The sequence below is a fragment of the Gossypium hirsutum genome, chromosome A08 (assembly GCF_007990345.1).
Source record: "Gossypium hirsutum isolate 1008001.06 chromosome A08, Gossypium_hirsutum_v2.1, whole genome shotgun sequence".
Taxonomy (NCBI): Eukaryota; Viridiplantae; Streptophyta; class Magnoliopsida; order Malvales; family Malvaceae; genus Gossypium; species Gossypium hirsutum.
Genome location: NC_053431.1, coordinates 47,151,846 through 47,169,107, shown reverse-complemented (window position 1 = coordinate 47,169,107; position 17,262 = coordinate 47,151,846). Strand labels below are relative to the sequence as shown.

At 29.9% G+C, this 17,262-nt stretch overlaps 1 long non-coding RNA gene across 2 annotated transcripts; it reads right to left on the bottom strand.

The window, feature by feature from the left end:
• Window positions 1-262: 262 nt before the first annotated feature.
• Window positions 263-6,418, bottom strand: LOC107904758 (uncharacterized). 2 transcript variants are annotated; one of them, XR_001686329.2, is made up of 4 exons: window positions 6,178-6,418; window positions 5,731-5,886; window positions 4,882-5,613; window positions 263-866 (listed from the first exon to the last, which is right to left on the bottom strand). It is a non-coding gene; the product is annotated as an uncharacterized lncRNA (long non-coding RNA). The 2 variants fall into 2 exon arrangements; XR_001686347.2 differs by lacking the exon at window positions 263-866 and having other exon boundaries at window positions 5,098-5,613; window positions 5,731-5,900.
• Between the last annotated feature and the right edge of the window lie 10,844 nt (window positions 6,419-17,262).

Below are 17,262 nucleotides of genomic sequence, written 5' to 3'. Positions count from 1 at the left end.
CTCAAGCAATTTGAAGTGAATTCTCAACTTAAGACTGTGCAGTTAGCTCGATTAAAATCAAAACACCTAACACCAATAAGAGGTGGTAGAGTTGTGCACTATTATGATACTTTGAATAACATTGCTAAGGGTTGAGCGAGATTGCAAGGACACATGACCTATGTGCACTCTTAGTTTTTTTTTTTTATCTTTCAATTTTTGTATTTGTTATATGTATTTTGTATTTTAAATAAAAAATAAAACAAAAAATAACAATAGAATAGATAATTATAAAACTTTAAATTAATGGGCCATAAAACCCAAAACAATGAAAATAAAATTGCAAAATTGATAGAACGAGTTCAATAAACGTATCAGGCCCAAACCAAAGACTATCCCAAAACATGATTAATTCCAACATATGAAATATTTTATGGGCTTTGGATTTCAATAATTAAAATCAAGTTTAGTGGGCATATCGTATTCCAAAATAGCACATCAAATATGGATGGAATACTGTATCTACAAAGCAAATCGACTTCTTCTTCTTCTTTAAATCGTTCATATTATCTTGCCGTGGAAATGGAAGTGGAGAAACATTATTACACCTATGGAGGTGTGATGCTTGGGAAATTTCCTCAGCTTCGTGCTTATTGACATTTTGCCTTCTATTTGTGTTCTAAGCATCCTCGTGTTGTTCCATCATCTTCATTCGTCATTGCAACCCTTCAATTTACCCTCTTATTGTATTGAACTCTTGGAAAGTATGATCTCTTTCTCTCGCATTGAACATTGAGTAGGATACACCCAACTGTTTAAAGATCTTTTTTTCTTTTTTAGACTTTATTGAGACCAAACATGGGCTGGGTTCGGATAGATTGTTTTGCCTGTTTGAAACAAAAAAAAATTAAAAGATAAATTCTATAATAAATATTATACATAAGTTTAAAATGGATGAAAAATTAAAAAAAAATCTACTTTATTATGTAAATATTAGTTTAGACCTAGTAAGATAAACATCTTAGCCGATCCATAAATAACCCTACCCAGTCCATGAATAGATTTATAAGGGACCAAGCCACAACGCCCACTCACGAAAGTCCTACGTATTCTTACTTAAGATTAGAAGCAACAATCATTATCAGGTACATTCATTTTGTTCCATGGCCTAAAATTTGTAGCAATTTTCAGTGGGTCAAATTTTTTAGAGAACCTTTTTATTTTACTTTTTTTATTATAAATTGATATTTTTATTTTTATTTACTTTTCTAAATATATAGTTTTAGTCATTTGGCCAACAATTTTTCCAAATTTCGTCAAAAACTCAGCTTATATATATATTTTAAAAATGATGATGATGTCACAGCTTGACTCTTTTATATAGTTGGGCAAATCTATCTTCTTCTTCTTCTTTTATAATTTTAAATGGTAAATTATTGAAATGGTCACTTGATTAAAGTTAAGATTATATTTGGGTTAACCAATATTCAAAAGTTATATATATAATGGTCACCAGTATTATTATATTATTATATTTTTTCACTCATCCATTAATTTTCATTACCCCTTAACAAAATGATAGTATGGTGCATTAACTCAATGGTTAATAATTAATTTAGCCTTTACACTATAACTAAAATATTAAATAAAATTTATTGTATTTAATAATTAAAATATATTAAATTAATTCATATTATTATTTTTAAAATTAAGCGGTTTAAAAATAATATAAGTAAGAAATTAAACTAAAGTATTTGACAAATAATATATTAAAAAATATATGTAATATTAAAGTAATTTTTATATTGTACTAAAATTAATATACATTGATATTAAACCTATACATATAGATCAAAATATAAATCTTAAGCAAATTATAGATTATGGAAATTTAAAGGTGAATATCTTCTCCATAAAAGCATTTTAAAAGTTCAATATTCATAAATGAAAATTTGGCGAAAAAATTATTCCATATATCAATTATGGAATTAAAATTTTATTACTTTTTTTTTCAGAGATAAGGTAAACAAAAATAATAATAAGTAAATGTTAACCTTCATTATTTTAATTAATTTAGTAAAATATACCTATAAGAGTTTTTGTCATCATTATAGGATTCTATCAAAGGCTTTTACTATAATATACTATTATATTAGCTTGTTACCCATGGGATGCATTTTATTTATTTAATATATACACAAAAATTTTAATTACTTAAAATATTAATAAATAATAAAATAATTATCTTATAATTTAATATTATTATTAATAAATTTTAATACAACAAAAAGACATTATAAATATTATTAAATCTTAATTTAAGTATACCAACATATTTAAATATAACTTAATAATAAAAAAGAAATATATATATAAATAACCATATAAATAAAAGGTTAAACTACCAAAATTGTCATTTTTATTTGCCTCGGGTTGCATTTTAGTTATTTTTGTTTGAAATGTTATGTTTTAGTCACTTACGTTATTGTGTTGTAACATTTTAGTCACTGAGTCGTTAATTACCATTAACAGTATAACAGTATGCTTACGTGGCATGTTAAATTATCATTTCAAATGAAAATTTTTGGTTAAATTCTACAATTGGTCACTATATTTTGTTCATTTTGAGCAATTTAAATTTTTTTCTTTTATGTTCTTTTAACTTTCTTTTTTTTTCTTCATTTTCCATTCTCTTTTGCTTCTCCCTCTATTTTCCTCCCTTCTCCATTTCATTTAATGTAGTTTTTCTATGTTTTTCATTTGTTAAAACTAGTTCGCAAACTTGTCTCACTCAAAAAATTAAATTGTTCAAAAAACTAAAAGTATAGGGGACTAGTTTTAACAAATGGAAAACATAGAAAAACTACGTTAAAAGAAATGGAGAATGAAGGAAAATAGATGGAGAAATAGAAAAGAATGGAAAATAAAGAAAAAAAGAAAGAAAGTTAAAAGCACATAAAATAAAAAAGTAAATTGCTTAAAACGAAAAAATACAGGGACCGATTGTATAAATTAACCTAAAATTTTTGTTTAAAATGATGATTTAACGTGCCACATTAGCTTACCGTTACACCATTAAAAATTCAGTGACTAAAATGTTAAAATACGATAACGCAAGTGACTAAAATATTACAATGCGATAACGTAATTAACTAAAATGTAGCCTGAGGTAAACAAAAGTGACTAATAATTTATGATTATTTGCTTTTAAAATTTTAATAATAAGCTATTATTTATTAAATATAAAAGAAATAGGTACAATTTTGAAACAATTTAAAATAATTAAAAAGAAATTTAATTTAATGATCAAAATAAATTTAAATTGCCAATAATTAAAAATATTTATTATTTAAAGTTTTAAAATTACATTAGTTTATTTAACCTTCATATTATATTTAAAAAATATACTTTAAAGTTATAAGAAAAATAAATTAAAATACTGGAACTATGTCATAGAAAAGTTTTTTTTTTCTATATGTACAAAATTTAAAAAATAAATTATTAAAAATTCATTAAATATATATTTATACTAAAAGAATTATCTATTAAATATTTATTTTCATTTTTGTAAAGTAAAAATCTTATTCCATATTCATAATTTTGAAATTTTACACTATTTAATTGTAATTAAAATTATATAAATTTTTGTAAAGTAAAATATTATGTTAATCTCAAAAATTACGAATCCTTCCAGTATTTCACAATTTAGACCAATTAGTTTATGCAATGTGCTTTATAAATTGATAGCTAAGGTCATTGCTAATCGCTTCGGGTAGTGATTCATAAATGTATCGATTCAGCACAAAGTGCTTTTGTTCCAGGGAGGCTGATTTTCTATAATGTGCTACTAGCATATGAAATTCTGCACACTTTAAAACACAAACAGAGAGGGAAAAAAGGGCTTATGGCTGTGAAACTGGACATAAGTAAGGCCAATGATAGGGTTGAATGGAATTTTGTGGAGGGGTAATGAAGAAAATGGGATTTGATCCAGGATGGGTTGATTTGTTAATGAAATGTGTGTCTATGGTATCATATTCTATAGTTTTAAATGGAAATATAGGAGAAACTTTTCTTCTATCTAGAGGCCTTAGACAAGGAGACCCTTTAAGTCCGTTTTTATTTTTATTTTGTGGGGAAGGGCTCTCAAGTCTAATGAGGCTTGCAAAAGCAAGAAACATCCTTAAAGGAGTTAAAGCTAGTCGAAGTGGGCCAGCCATCTCTCATCTACTCTTTGCCGATGACTGTATCTTATTTGCAGAAACTACTGAAAGGGAAGCACATTCTCTAAAACAAATCTTGAATGAGTATGATATGAGTTCAGGCCAATGTGTCAATTATGATAAATCGTCTGTTTTCTTCAGTACCAATACATAAGAAAAGGAAAAGGTTGTAGTTTCACAGATTCTTGGAGTAAGAAAATCAACTGATCCGGAACGATATCCAGGAGTTCCCAATATGGTGGGTAGAAGGAAGCGGTCGTTTTTCAAAATTTGATGGATAAATTTAAATAATGAATTGACAATTGGAGTATAAAATATCCCTCCCAGGGAGGGAAGGAAGTTTTTATCAAAGCTATACTCCAATCTATCCCAACTTATACGATGTCTTGCTTTTTACTTCCTAAGGTTCTATGTTCTGAACTGGAGGGGATAATAGCCAAATTCTGGTGGCAAAAGGGTCGTAATAGGAAATGTATTCATTGGTGTGCTTGGAAAGATCTATGCTTATTAAAAGAAGAAGGTGGCCTTGGTTTTCGAGATCTTGCGAAGTTTAATATTGCGTTATTAGCAAAGCAAGGATGGCGTCTTGTTAATTATCCAAATTCAATATTAGCTCACGTTTTGAAGGCAAAATATTATCCTAATTCAAATTTCTACAAAGCTCGGTTAGAAAATTTACCTTCGCTCACCTGGAAGAGTGTTTGGGCCGCGAGAGGGCTTTTGGAGAAAGGCTTATGCAAGAGGGTTGGGAGAGGTGATCAAATATCTGTTTGGGATGATTTGTGGATATCAAGAAACGAAGAAGATAGAGTACCGTATCAAGATAACATTGAAAATATCAAGTTAGTGTCGGATCTAATAGAAGCCAATAATAGAAGCTGGAAAACAAAGGTCGTAAGGAATACCTTTTGAATGGATATAGAAAAAAAAATCTTAGAGATTTCACTAGCAGAGACAACACACGAGGATTTTCAAGTATGGAGAGGGGAGTTGACAGGGGAATTCTCCGTTACGAGTCCCTATAAACTATTACATGAAACTAGCTTGGATCCTAATAATTTTACTTTACATGCTGAAATTAAAACCTTTTATAGGAAACTATGGAAATTATACATCCCCTCAAAAATACGGATTACGGTATGGTGATTTGCATGGAACTTCATTCCGTCCCTTGTCAATATAAGGCTCAAGAAGGTTGTGGTGGAAGCTCAATTCCCTAGATGTCGCCAAAGAGAAGAAGACAGCATTCATATTTTTCAACAGTGCCCTACAATAGTTGAGGTATGGAACCAGTTAAGTCTAACATGGGTATTAAACCATAACAATCTGAATATATGGGAATGGTTTAACTGGATCTTCGACCAAGGGACTACTAAGCAAATCTGACTTTTTGTTGTGGACTCTGGTTAATCTGGTTCAGCAAAAACCGATTACTATATGAAAGAAGAAATACGACAAGAATCAAAATAGCAAGGCAAACTCGAAACTATATCGCAGAGTTGGATACAATAAAAGAGAGAAAACTTACTCTTTAATCTGCTGAAAATACCCAACAGGCATGTAGAAGAGGAAGGGTCACAGTTAATTTTGATGCAGCATTTGACTGTTAATCGTCCAGATCGGCTACGGGTTTGCTTGTACGGAATGAGGAGGGAGAGATCTTTGCATCAAAAGCAGCCATACACTACGAAACAGCAACTCCATTCATGGCAGAGGCATATGCAGGGTTACAGGCAGTAAAATTAGGGATTCATATGGGATTAAATAAAATAAAAGAAGTGGGGGACTCGAAAACTGTCATTAAGAAATGCCAGAGTACTAGTATAGATAAATCGGTCATTGGAGCCATTATCAGGGATATTCAAAGCAGAAAAGATAGATTCCAGGAGATCGAGTTCTATTATCTCCCTAAAGCAGAGAATATCTGCGCACATGTTATCGCAAAGGAGGCCCTAAGAGAAGAGAGAGTTTTTACCTGATGGGAGGAATTCCAGATTCGGCTCGTCAAGTGTTGGAGAACCCTCGGCTAAAGCCTTCGGACTAAGCAAATGAAGAAATGAAAGGTTGGGAAACAAATGGTAGTAGATAAGAATTCATTTCAATTTTTGAAAACTTGCTATAGTTAATGGTTGGGGTGATTGACGTGAAAAGACACAAGATATTGGTATCCAGCTGTTAAATTTGGCTGGCATAGGATAAGATTTGTTTTCTGTTTTAGTTTAGTTGCATTCGGATGAGACGGGCTAGTTATGTTAGTTTGTTTTAGGCCCGTTTGTTCTAGTAGTTTTTTGGTTTTTTGTTTTTAATTTCTTTCTTTATGTTTTTTCTTGGACCGTAGCCCAAACTCTATTTTTTTATGTATTTTATTTATTTATAAATCCAGTCAGACCATTCATTCAAAAAAATTATATAAATGTGTTTTCAAAAATGTATAAATAATTAAAATTTAAAATCAATTTAAAATAAAATCATAAAAAATAAATTTAAAATAAATAAATAAAAATCAATGTAACACCTCTAACCCGTATCCGTCGCCGGACTAGGGTTAAGAAACATTACCAGACATATAAGAACATTTTGAAATCATTTCACAGTAAAAAGTCATACATCATCATATCATAGTCAAATATCAACATAAAGTCCTTTTCTTAGGTGATACGACCTTAGCTCGATATGTCTCTACCGAATCCATTGAGTTGCCACAAGGGCCTATTACTAGATCTGTAATACCCCCTACCCGTATTCATTGCCGGAATAGGGTACGAGGTATTATCGGAGTTTACGAATTTTATAGATATCTAACCTTCCCTGCAATTTTAAACTAAAAAAATCAATCCACATCAACCAATCCAATTCAACATATTTTCAAGATAGATTAACGCATATAGATTCACACATATTTATAAGATAACATCATCACATACCAAAACCAAGATTTGTTAGCCATACTATTGGCTGACCTTACATTCATTTCATAGAATCATTTACTTTATTAGCTTATACATGCCATTAATTTCCAAAATAAGTTTCTTTATATACCGAAATCTTGAGGTTAATAGTGTGATGTGTCTCCGACCAAATCCGACCTCCGAGCTCTTAACACTACAAAACAGAGGAAAATGAAACAGGATAAGCACTTTGTGCTTAGTAAGCTCATGTAACAAGAATTATACTTACCTAATATTTTCAATACAATACAATAAACATTCATATATCCATTCAATGCATTATTACCCTAACATGCACAAACTCAACATTCAAGTTAGTACAATAATTTCCATGTACCAATAATATATACCATGATTTCCATTTCCTTGTTATTTTTCCATATTTATCCTATTGAATTTATCAGAATTTCGATGGATTTTTCAGAGGTACACTTTTAGTGTACAATTCCGGGTCCGTCAAATCATATTCATGTGCGCACATTTCCATTTCAGATAGCACACTCCCGCGAACCTGAACCTTGCAGCGGGATTACCAGTCCAGGCTAAATCCCCTGCAATATAAACTCATAGAGTATTGTCGGGATTACCAGTCCAGGCTAAATCTCCTGCAACGACAATTACTCTAATGAGCTTGGATCTGAATTACTAGTCCAGGCTAAATTCATACCCTAATTTGGATTACCCGTCCGGGCTAAATCCATTTTCCACATATTCTTCGGGAGGGCTATATCAGGATAGGATCACTTGTCCGGGCTAGATCCTTTTTACCGTCAATTCCTTTTCAGAGATCCATCGAATTTTCCTTTCATTCAACCGGGATTTCTTCCTCTTTTATCAAATATGTCAATGTTTCATAAAATTTCATATAATGAACATTCAAATCATATTCATATCAAAAACATGCATTTCAAGCATTTAAGAATATAATTCAAGTTACACGAACTTACCTTGATACTTGTTCGTGTACAAAAATATACTAATCCTGAACTTTTTCCTTTCCTCGATCTAACTTCGTATTTGAATCTTCTGGATCTAAATAAATAAATTTAATTATCAATTTAATACATTTCATGTTCATATGCAACAATTTCTATAATTTCATTATTATTATTTATAGTTTATTCAAAGCTGTCTATTTGAGTCATAGCCACTAAATTATTTATAACTCGAGATAAGAAACTCCAAATTAAGATCTGTTAATTGTACCTGAAACTAGACTCATATATATTTTTACCATAAAATTTTTAGAATTTTTTGTTTAGTCAATAAGTACATTTTATTCTTTAAAGTCACCCCTGTTCTACTGTCTGACAGTTCTGACCCTTCATAGCATGGCACTTCGAATTCGATATGATATTTTTTTTTATTTCTTCTTTTTTCAAACCATTAGATTTTGTATCGAAAGAGTAGTATGAGAGAAAGGGCATTTCCAATTTTATCTTAGCTTTCGTGGGCCCATCTCAGCGTCACAAACTTTTTTTCTTTTCACACCAGAGGCTATTAACAATATTTATAACAATATTTATGTTATAAAATAAAAGAGTACGAAAAAAAAAAGACTATTTTTTTCTTTCTTTTTTTTGAAAAAAAAAGAAACTTTGGGATTGCTTCACTAAAAATTAATTATCTCTTCATAAAGAATTTAGATGATGTTCTCGTTTATTTATCTTGAAAATAGACTAATTCATAATTCTATACATATAAATTTAAGCCCATAATTATTTTTATTAATTTTTTTATGATTTTTAAAAGTCAGAACAGGGGAACTCTAATTCATTCTAACATTGTCTCACAAAATTCAATATATCTCATGATTTACAGATCTATTGCTTATGTCGTTTCTTCTATGAGAAACTAGACTCAATAAGCTTTAATTTAATATTTTTTTCATCTTCTAATTCGATTCCTAAAATTTATGGTGATTTTTCAAAGTTAGTCTACTGCTGCTGTCCAATATTGTTTTAGTGCAAGCTGTTTATTACCATTTTTCTCTTAAGCTTTTAATAAATAACAATTTCGTCCCTACTCAATTAGCCTCTCAATTGAGCTGATTTTTCTCAATTAACACTTTATTCTATCACCTTAAACTAGTTTACAACCTTTAGGAATCAAAATTTCAGCAATAGACTTTAATTCCAAACATTTTCACAATTAAGTCCTAAAAATTAATTTCTATTGAAATTACCTAATAAAATCATCTCATAAACAAATTAAAGCTTTAATTTCACTCTATTTTATCATAAACTTACAGCACTCAACCATGGTGACTTTCAATTTCATCCATGAAATCAAAAACTAATGAATTTAATAGTAGGACTTAGTTGTAAAAGTCTTAGAAACACAAAAATTACAAGAAAAAGGCAAGGATTAACTCACTTGGTGCAAAAATTATGAAATACCAGCTTATATAACCCTCCTATGGCATTTTTAGCTGCTGGAATTGAAGAGAAATGAAGAGAAATCTAGATATTTCCTATTTAGTCCTAGCTTTATTTAGTTAATTTTGCAATATTCCAATTTTGCCCTTAATTTATCAATTTTCCTATTGATTTCATGCCCTTTCCGTCCAGCCCAAATAAATTTTGGGTCTAATTTCCTTTTAAATCCTTTCTCATTAGACTCTTAGGCTATTTAATCCTTCTAGCAACTTTTACACCTATTACAATTTAGTCCTTTTCATTTAATTGACTACCCAAACATTAAAATTTCCTAACGAAATTTTACTACTACATTACTAACATTTTATAAATATTTATAAAATTATTTTCGACTCGGTCTTACGAGATAGAGGTCCCGATACCTTATTTTACCCAATTTCTTCAATAATTTCTTTTTCTAACTAACCACTAAATCGGTAAAATTTTTTTATCAATATTTTCATACGATTTTCTTATCATATCAATTTTCATGCAACAATATTAAAATAAATTTCTCTTTAAATCAGATTTGTGGTTATGAAACCACTATTCCGATAACCTTGAATTTAGGTCATTACAAGGTCACGAGCTAAGAAATTTAAAGACACATTGGCAAGCTACGTGGAACAAGTTTGAGAAGAATAAGAAGTCGAACCCATTAATCATGCATGGATGAACCCTATAGGTGTTACTTGCAATTTATTGCAAGTAGAATTTAAATTCTAATAAACTCATCTTAAGTTTAATAAATGAGTTACTGGTTTTAATTCAACATATCTTAGTTTATTTATTTGAGTTTTTATTGAACTTCATTTAATAAGATGCTTATTTAATTAATCTAGTTACTAGGATAATTTGTTGAAGCATGATTTCAAGTTTATTTAATTTTGCTTCTTTTAATTAAACTAGTTGCTGCATTAATTGATGCCTTTGTTTCTAGTTCATTTATTGAAGTCAAGTGTTTAATGTGATTGAGTTTAATTAGTGATTAATTGTGTTTAATAAAGATCATTTTAATGTGTTTATTGTAGGTGTCCTTTCATTTCACAACCGTTACATTCCAAGGCTGTTGTTACAACTTAATGGAAGTGACTTTTCAAGTGTTTTTTTTTTCAGTTACAAGGGAGGAGCTGTTACAAGGGAGGTTTCATACATCAATTAAGGAGTTTTAAGGAGCATTTTAACACCATTTTAAATTCGGCAGCAACCTCTTCACCTACCAGCTGATTTTGTTTTTTCAAATATTAAAACAAGCATTCAAAACACCATTAAGTAGCTGGTGTCTTTTCAGCTAGCCAAGGAACATCTCAAGTGACATTTTTCAAGCAATCAAAGATATTTTTTCAGCTGAATTAAAGAGAATTCAAGGATGGAGTTAATTGTTACAAGAATGCCAAGAGACTTGAGTTTAATTTCAGTTTTAATTAGCACATTAAGATGTGACTATTCAGCTAGTTTTTCTATACCTACAAATATGTGTAACCAGCCATTTTTGAAGGACGTTTGGACATTTTAATGAAACTCTACTCATTTGGTGAGAAATAATTTTCTCCGATTTTGTTCAAAGACTTGTTGGCTTATCTACAAAGCTAGTGGTGTAAACCCGTTCTTTGCCTTTCTCGAACTTATCACTTTCGCAAGTGTAGCATTCGAACCCTATACCGAGGTTCCTATCTTTCTTGATAGTGGGTCGAGGTTTTTGACCGAATTTACAAACCTTTTCAAAAGCATATAAGTATTGGGTCGACACTAATTAGTGTTGGTTCTTGCTTGCTTCTTGAATCGTTTCTTTCCATCCTTTTACCATATCCAAAACATAATCAACTTTTACCACTTATTTGATAACCAAATATTTTCCCTTTCCAATTAGCCATTTTATTTTTGATCTTTTAATCCCAGTTGAGCCTATTTCATTTATTTAGTTAGATATCCATCTAATTGAACCATACTATCTCGTAGATTGTATCATTGGGTCAACGAGACCTTAAACATGCATTAGGAAAAGGTCGGGACTAAACTGAACACATACAAAATTTTTCGAAACTTTACAATTTTTCTAAGTTACAAAGGTCACACGCCTGGGTGAATAGGCCATGTGCCCACACGGCATTAGACACGCCCGTATGAATAAACCGTGTGCCCACATGGCATTAGACATGCCCTTGTTTCTAGGCCGCGGCAAAATAGGGCATACATGCTGACTTGTCCCACAAGGCCAGAGACATGCCTGTGTGCCTTGGCTGTGGTCGAAATTGACTTGGGTCACACGGCTGACCACACGCCCATGTGCCAGCCCGTGTACCACACACGGCCAATAGACATGCCCGTGTGTCTAGGCCATGTCAAAATTGTAAGGTATACTGACTTTAAATCGTAGGGTACCCTAGGGGACACACGGTCGTGCAACATGACCGTGTCTCACACACGGTTAAGACACACGCTCGTGTCTTTACCCGTCTGGACAAAAAATAGGCCATTGAAAAGCCAAATTGCCACCCATTTTGGGTCATACCAACAAGCTCAAAATGACACATAATTCACAACCAAAATGCAACCAAAACATTACCACATCAAGCATCATTTATGCTTCAATATCACTAATAACTTCGATACACAATTCTAACTCAAACATATTAATTTACCAAAATCATACCATAAACATATAATTCATATTAACTTCCTAAATCAACCATGAAACTTACCAAAATTGACTATTTCATTTGGCCATTAAAGAGCACATCAAAACATACCATTTTTAAACACAAAGCATATACCAAAAATTCATTTATAATCTCATCCATAACCAAGCCATATCACATGGCTAGATATGCACATCTCAAAACATATCCAAAGTTCTCTAGCCTATACATGCCATGCTTTGATATATACATTTTCAAAAGGTACCAAAATTAAGTTCGATAGTGTGGTGATGATCCTTAACGATCCTCGAACTTTCGGTAGCTTCGATAATCTATAAAACAATGCAAACACATACAAAGTAAGTTTTCAAAAGCTTAGTAAGCCATATACAAATAAACATATCATTTTAAACATATAAGCATCATAAAACACATATACTCCATAGCCAAACACTATTACAAACCACATAATTCATATACCTTTCACATATTTCCAATTCATTGCACATATAGCATAATTTCACATAGTTATATCACATATCATCACTTGCACATATACTTACTTCTCATTAACAAATGTTGAACACTTCTCTACGTACCTGAGTCGGTTAGTCATTCATTCAATCACATATTTCTCAGATAGGATACGCGGATAACTCGAAAAGCTCGTACAATGCCAAAGTCCCATATGTGGTCTTACATGTAATCAAATATCAATGCCACTGTCCCAGATAGGGTCTTACATGAAATCAATTACGATGCCGATGTCCCAGACGTGGTCTTACACGTAAATCTCAAATTGATGCCAATGTCCCAGATGTGGTCTTATACGGAATTCCTATGGCATGACATACGTATCCTAACTATTCCTATGGTTCGTACGGGGCTTTTCGAACGTCATTAAATTATCGAAACTTTCTCAATTTCACTTATTCGGCTTCTATAACCATTCATCACAATTCAATATCCTATAAGCATGAATAATTCAATTCAAACACATTTATTTGTATCTAGACTTACCTCATACGGAAATGAACGGATTTAACCGACTACTCGACCACTTTCGACTTTCCTCGATCTAATTCCTTTTTCTTTGGTTCTTTATCTATACACATTCAAATTTAACTCTTTTATTCACTAAATCATTCAATTCCATCCAAAAACATATAATTAGGGAATTTTACAAATTAGCCCTCACATTTGCACATTTTGACACTTTAGTCCCTAATCCATAAAATTACAAAATACACATATTTTCTTTATACACATGCTTGGCCGAATATTCATATAGTTCATATAAGCCCATTTATTTCATATTTTAGTCCCTTAAAATCTCATTTTCACAATTTAGCCCAAATTACTCAAATTCATCAAAAATCCCAACACAAAATATATTTATCAATCATCAAGCTTCCATATTTCATCAATTAACATTACAAAGCTCACAAAACCAACAATGGAATATCACAAAATCATCAACAAATTCTGAAATTTTATCACAAAATCATCAACAAATTCTAAAATTTAGGCATGGGCTTGATAGAATACAAAACAACGATCCCAAAAACGTAAAAATAATCAAAAACTGAGCTCAAAGCATACCTCAATCAAGATGAACAAGGGTCGAATATCAAAACCTAGCTTTGGCTTCTTCTTCTTTTAATTTTCGGTGAAAGAGATGATATTATGAGCTTATTTTTGTTTTGTTTTTATTTAATATATGATTAATATACCAATTACCAAATTACCCTTTAATAATCCATTATAAAATCACTTAATGGATGATCATTAATGTCCATTAACCTTAATTATGGTCTAATTGCATCATAAGGACCTCTCCTTTAATAAGACATAGCACTTAAGTACGTTTAACAAATAGGTAGCCACTTTTTACATTTTACGCGATTAAGTCATTTTTCTAAATTAAGCACACAAACGATCAAATTTTCACACGAAACTTTCACAGATATCAATTCACATATTATAAGCACAAAAAATAATATTAAAATATTTTTCTGACTTGAATTTTTGGTCCTGAAACAACTATTCCAACTAGGATCTAAACTGGATTGTTACAATCAATATGTTTTTAAAATTTTAAAATTATAAAAATGAAACATATATTTCATTTAAAATTATTAATAAATAAAAGTATAGAAAATAAAATAAGACATATTGTCCTAAAATACTATCTTAATAAAATTTAAAATCATTTATTAACTTAATTTAAGTAAATTAAAATATTAATAAAAATGAAAAATAAAAAAAAATATTTATTGAGCAATCATAAAATGCTTTAATACTTTATAATGACAATTATAAGCAAAATACTAAAGATACCATGAAAGTAATTATAAATTGAAAAAATGATGTTTTGCATATATATATAAATATAAAGTGATAGTAATGTAAATTATCAAAAGAGTCACTTTTATTAGCCTCAAATTACATTTTAGTCACTTATGTTTGAAATATTACGTTTTAGTCACTTACGTTATACTTTTGTTACTAAATGGTCACTGAGTTGTTAACGATTGTTAATGGTGTAATGACAATCTAAGGTGGCCTGTTATTTCATCATATCAGACTAAAATTTTAGATTAAATTACACAACTGGGCCCTATATTTTTTTGAACAATTTAACTTTTTTTTCTTTGTTTTTCCTTCTCTTCTTCTTCCCTTTACTTTTCTCTCTTCTCACAATTTTCACTACAGAAACATAATATTTTGTCAAAAGGTTAAAGCTTAAAATTTAAATTTTAACCTTATCATTCTCCCCATCTTCAGAGAATTTTTCAATTTTTGAGGTGCTGAGATATATACCATTTTTTTCTTACAGTTTAATGAATCATGTTAAAATTTAACAACTTTTAAATTCAATTGGCGTATTAGATCCCCATGTTTTGTAGCTAAAGAAAATTTAGAGTGAAATTAATAACTACACACAACAGAAAATTCTTAAGCTAAATCAAAACTTAATCTTGAATATTAATAAAAAAACTGAAAGTTGAAAGAAGAGAAATAAGTAAGCAGGCAAGAACATGAAGCTAGATTGAAAGCTAAGACTAAAAAAACCCATAAAATCTAAATTGAGAAAGCTAGGCAACAAATTAAAATGTCACTAACTTTGCTAAGATCAAATGAAGGTCTTACATAACAAATTATGAGAAACCTAGATTCTAATTCGATGCATAAAGATGAAATAACACAAGATTCAAACGAGAAAAAGAATGGAAATTTACAAAAAAAAATGATGCTTTGTAAAAGAGTTGTAAGTAATATCCTTACATGCCCAGCTAAAGAAAACCCTACTGAAATTTCTAGAAAACTGAAAGGAAAAATGAGAGATTATGAGGTGAGATAGACATGAACTGAAACATTCAAAAAAAAAGATCAAAGGAATAATGAAGGAAGAGGAAGAGGAAAAGGTAGAAAAAAAATCAAAGAGCTTTATTAAAATTTCTTACTTTAGATTAAAAAAAATGATTCTGCAGTAATGAATTGACATTTGATTAAAATTTTAATTTTAACCTTTAACCTTTAGACACAATATTCTGCAATGAAGAATATGAAAAGAGAGAAAAATAAAGGGGAAGTAGAGGATAAGGAAAATAAAGAAATAAAAAGAAAAAATTTTAAATTGTTCAAAAATATAAAACTAAAAGGATTAGTTGTGTAATTTGACCTAATATCTTAGTCTAATGTGATGAAATAACGGGTCATGTCAAATTGACATTACACCATTAATAGTCATTAACAATTCAGTGACTATTTCGTAATAAAACAATAACGTAAGTAACTAAAACATAAAATTTCAAACATAAGTAACGAAAATGTAACCTGAGACAAACAAAAGTGACTATTTTGGTAGTTTACCCTACTTACAATAATATATACAAAACTTCTAGATAAAAATATGACAAAATGAAAACAATGAAAAATTAAAAAGAATAAACTACAAATAATAAATATATAAAAATTGTGCCCTTTAATAAAATATACTATTTAATAAAAGAATAAATTTATTTAAAATAAATGTATAATTTTTTTGCTAATAAATAAATGTAGAAATTTATTCAAAATATATTATTTAAAAAATTAATTTTGATATGATTGTAAAATCATAAGCCTTAAAATATATATTAAATTAACATTAACGTGTAAATATGAATGGATGAATAATACAATAAATTAAGATCTAATAGGCGAAAAAACAAAATTTTAAAAAAAACTAAAAAACAAAGTTTATTTATTTCTTTTTAGAATAAGTAAAAATATTCTAAAACATCAATATATATTAATGATAAACTACATTATATTTAATGAATGATATATTTTATATTAATTTTAAAATTTGAAATTTGAAAATAACAAAATGATAGGTTTATATCTTATTCTAATGACTAATTTTTTATATAATATTTTATTATCATACTAAAATTTAAATTTCGAGCTTAATGAGTATTACATCAGTTTCCATCAGGGTTGCTCCAACTGACTTGAATTCCACAGTGGAAGTGGGAGAGAGTGACAATGGACTTTGTTAGTGGGTTTCCCTTGAAAACTACTAAGAAAGATTCGGTTTGGGTTGTGGTTGATAGATTGACTAAGCCCGCCCATTTTGTTCCTGTCCGTACCAATTACTCTCTCCAGAAGTTAGCTAAGCTTTATATTTTTGAGATAGTGAGATTGTATGGTGAGCCAGTGTCAATTAGTTCAGATCGGGATCCTAGATTCACATCTCGATTCTGGAAGAAGTTGCACGAGGCTTTGGGTACTCAATTGGATTTCAGTACGGCTTTCCATCCACAATCTGATGGTCAGTCAGAAAGGGTCATTCAAATATTGGAAGATATGTTTAAGAGATGTGTAATCGACTTCCTAAGCAGTTGGAAGGAGCATTTACCGATGGCATAATTTTCCTATAATAACAATTTTCAGTCAAGTATACAAATGACACCTTACAAAGCTCTTTATGGTCACTCACCTTTATGTTGGACTAAATTGGGCGAAAGGAAGTCGATTGGTCTAGAATTAGTTACGAAAATCGAGGATA